The sequence below is a fragment of the Cebus imitator genome, unplaced genomic scaffold (genome assembly GCF_001604975.1).
Source record: "Cebus imitator isolate Cc_AM_T3 unplaced genomic scaffold, Cebus_imitator-1.0 Scaffold316, whole genome shotgun sequence".
In the NCBI taxonomy this organism is placed as follows: Eukaryota; Metazoa; Chordata; class Mammalia; order Primates; family Cebidae; genus Cebus; species Cebus imitator.
The window spans coordinates 768,528-772,520 of record NW_016107631.1 but is presented as its reverse complement, the minus strand read 5'-3'; positions in this window follow the sequence as shown (position 1 = coordinate 772,520).

The window sequence follows — 3,993 nt, the reverse complement described above, 5'->3', positions numbered from 1 at the left end:
CGGGGGTGCAGGGGGCCGTTCATGATCTGGGGGCGGATACCTTCACAAATTCTGTCCAATCGCTGTCTCTTGACTTTGTGCTTATCCACAAGGGCCATTCTTTATGGAACTTTGCAACTCTCAGATCAAAAGGCAAAGCAGTCCTCTAAGAACTTAGGGGAACTCACAGGAGTCTGCGTGCATGACGCCGCTATGAACCCAATATAGATCTGTCCACAAACTCTATAGTCCACACGATGGGCTGTCCGTCTTTTTAAGGGAATACAGCTTCATTGGTTCAAAACCATTTAAGGTGATGAAACCCTCGTCCCGGACGGTCGGCGTCCACAGCGAAAGGCGCCCACCCTGGAGGCGGCGGCGGCGGCTGTGCAGCCCCCCCTCAGCGCGGCATGGCTCCCGGTTCGGTCCCTCGCTCCTCGGGCCGCCGCCGGCTCCTCCAGGCCGCTCCCGAGCCACCTTAAAATCGCACCCCCCCATTTCTAATGAGATGTAGTGTACAGATAGTTCTGTGTACTGTGTCTGTATACCTAGCCAGAGTGCTACTGCTGCCTGGATTGTTGCCACGGTCTAGCCTAGTACTGACACTGTATGGCTGGATACCAAGTGTGGGCAAAGTAGCTAATGGGTTGAACTCAGGGCAATGTAGATGATAATTAACCACAAGGTTAATCTCAATGATAATTATTGAGGTGACACCTATGGTACTCTACACCAATAGCTGAGCAGTTTATTGAGTCTTAACCATGTGGTTAATTACCTGGAGGTTGTAGAATTATCTAGCTACCCAGCGACTCATGTAGGGCCAGGCCATGCAGCCAGGAAGTATGGCCTTCTCCTACCAGGTACAGGGAGGAACGGTACTCTGTTATTGCCTGCCCCAATGACCCTAAAGGTGGGGAAGCAAAAAACAAAACAAAACAAAACCTGGTGTTGGCCATGGACCCCCCCCTCCAGCCCCTCATTGCAGCTGGTTGGCTATTGTAGTCCCCTGGGGGGAAGGTCTGTAGTATGACTTATATGTTACTCCTTGGGTATTTAATGTGTGGCCTCCACAATTGGCCATTCATAGGGGAATGGCCAGGGAAGGGACCCTCCTCTGGGGGACATATGTATGTCTGTGTGGTCTATTATGAGCTCTTCTGTAACTTTGGCAAGGGTACAGGACCCAAAAGAACCATGGGGAGCTGGGAAGGTGTGGTATCGCCCAGGGGAGAAGCCCTTGGCGGCTGCATTGTTGTTATCCAAAGATGAAAAATTGGCCTGTATTTTGCCTGAGGGACATGATTTACCCTTGTTAGTATGTGTGCTTGCTTTGTCATTTTGGTTACAGGTTGGTATGCCCCAACAGCATCGTGGACTGGGCCCACACCTACACTGAGGTGGCTGGCCAATCTCCAGCTGTTGGATCTGCACCGCCCCTTCCAGCAGCACCTGCAGACCGCTTGCCCTGGCACGTGCATCCAGCTTCTGTGAAGAACTGGAAATGGCTAGAGACTTGGGGTCCCATGGACAACGGTTGGGATGCAACACGGCGAGCTTTGAATAAGGGGCGTTGCAAAGCCCATGGCAAGTCTGCCCCCTGCCTCACTCCCATAGTGTCCATGATGGGTGGGGCTGGCTACTGGAAGAACACATGGTCCCCCATTGCAGGTACCACAACGGAGAGCGCGTACTGGGGCGAAGTCAATGTGGGATAGTTGCCTGCTGAGGTTTCTGCAAACATAACATGTGTGGAACAAGTGGCCTTAGCAAGGCCAGGCCCCCATGGACTTTGCTCCTGGGAGTTTATGGGTCTGTGGGGACACAGGATGGCCATATCTGCCAGCCAGTTGGACTGGACGTTGAACCAGGGAGTGGCCTGATGTGCCTGCCACTGTGCTTCCCACATTGCCTAGTGGCCCGTAGAACTGGGAGGTGCTGTGTTCTCACTTTTTGTGAGTGTGGGGGGCCCCCTGGTGGTTCTATCCATTAGCAGTAACTATCCCTGAAGCAGGTGTCACTACTGCGGAAATGCCAGTTACAACCCTGCAGAACACATGGCTCAGGCCCTGCATTACACCGGAGTTGTCCTCTTTTGCTGGCTGATGAGGTTAATGAGATCAGAAAGGTGGTGCTTCGAAACCAGATGGCCTCAGACAGAGTCACAGCTGCCCAACGTGGCACCCGTGTCCTTGTAGGGACGCAATTTTGTACAATTTATTCCCAACAACCACCAGGACATAACAGCAGCTTTACAAGGAGCGTGACAGGAGATTAAAGTGATTAAGTGTCTGACTGATGACCGCCTGCAGAGATGGTGGATGTCTCTGCATCCACCCTACATTGCGCTTTAATAATCACAGGTAGCATAACGGGAATATTAGTGGTAGGGTGTTGCTCCCTGTATTATTACTGTAACCCATGGGTCCAACATGCTGCCCCATGTGCATGGATCCCCACTAAGGACTCCTTCAGCCTAGCGGGTGGAATGTAAGCCAATGTGCCCAAAACTTATATATAAAGCCTGTGTGTATACATCGAGTCTATGTACTCAAAGCTTATGTGTATAACCTGTGTATCCAAGGCCGATGTGTCCCTCAGCCAAGGGGGTGAAGTGTAAGAAATATGGCTATCCTTTGGTCAAGGATAGGCCTTGGTAAACATCCAGAGTGACTCAGTGAGTCTAGAGCACAGGGGGCTCCCCCACCCTCCGCTTATTACCACAGCCATGCGGACATAACATAGAGAAGGTCACCGCCATAGCCATAACACAGGGAAGGCCGCCACTCGGCTCTAAGCCACTATTGTCTGTCAAAGGTATAATTGCCCTATTGACACTGTGCAGGTGCTCTTGCGCCCAGATAAAGAGGGAGGCTCAGAGCTGTCTCTCTTTGCAGATGAACAGTGGGGAGCCAGGACACAGCTCAGCTTGCTTGTGCCCAGAGAGAGAAAGAATGAAGCTGCTGACCCTGAGAGCAAGGGACAGCCTGTTAGGCAGCTGTGGGGGAGCTGCCGGACTAAGCAACTGAGGCAGGGTGAACAGTTCGAGAGAGCCGGTGTAAGTAAGCTGCTGATGAAAAGGCCATGGACGAGAGCTGCTGCTGAATCTCATCATCTTTCACCTGCCTACGCCCCCCAGGGTGTTCTTTCTGCTCATTCACCCATTCCCTTCAGACCTCAACATGACATTTGGCATAGTCGTGAGCCTGATAGCATATCTGAGTGCTGGGTGTGGGTTTCCCTGCAGCGTTAACACTAGGGCCTTCACGTGTAGTTTCTTGTTAAAAAGTCAGTTTCTCGCCTCTTTCCAACAGATCTCTATGTGCCCTAGTCCTAACCTAGACTCAGGGCTCCTTTAGCTATAGACGGTGCCTCACTCTCAAATTTTTCTTCTTCTTTTGGGAAACCACTATGAACAAGCTCCTCACAAGTCAGGTTGGAACTGAATGGGCCTGCCTGCTGCATGCAGTGACCTTGAGTCCAGGGAAAAGATCAACTCTATGAGCTGCAGTTCATCAGCTGCATCACATACTCCTGTTGATATATAGGGGTGGGGTCGAGGGAACGTCACAGCTAAACTTATGCAAGTTCTCAAATGTCCACCTCCAGGGGACACAGTGAAATTACAGGAAAAGCAGCAATGGTGGGTGGCGAGGGAGGCTCCTTGGCTAAGCTGCCCCTTAGCTCTCCAGCCCCAGCACCAGCACCCACTACCGCCAGCTCTGGATTCAGGAGGACTCTTGGCTGCCAGGACTCAGGGGTGGTGTGTTCCAGCTGGTTCTTGAATCTACATATCTTCTTTCTGTTCTGTAAGCTCGTGGGGTCCTGTGACTCTGGCCCATGTTTATTCTTGTGATCTGGAGGGGCTCCTAGCTTTAGAGTGGAAATTCATTCAGTCAGTGGGAATTTATTGGCACAGACCTGTTACAAAGGGCTGAATGTTCTTGTCTCAGCTCCACCACCTACTAGCTTCGGAGGCCAAGGCAGGTGGATCACCTGAGGTCAGGAGTTCCA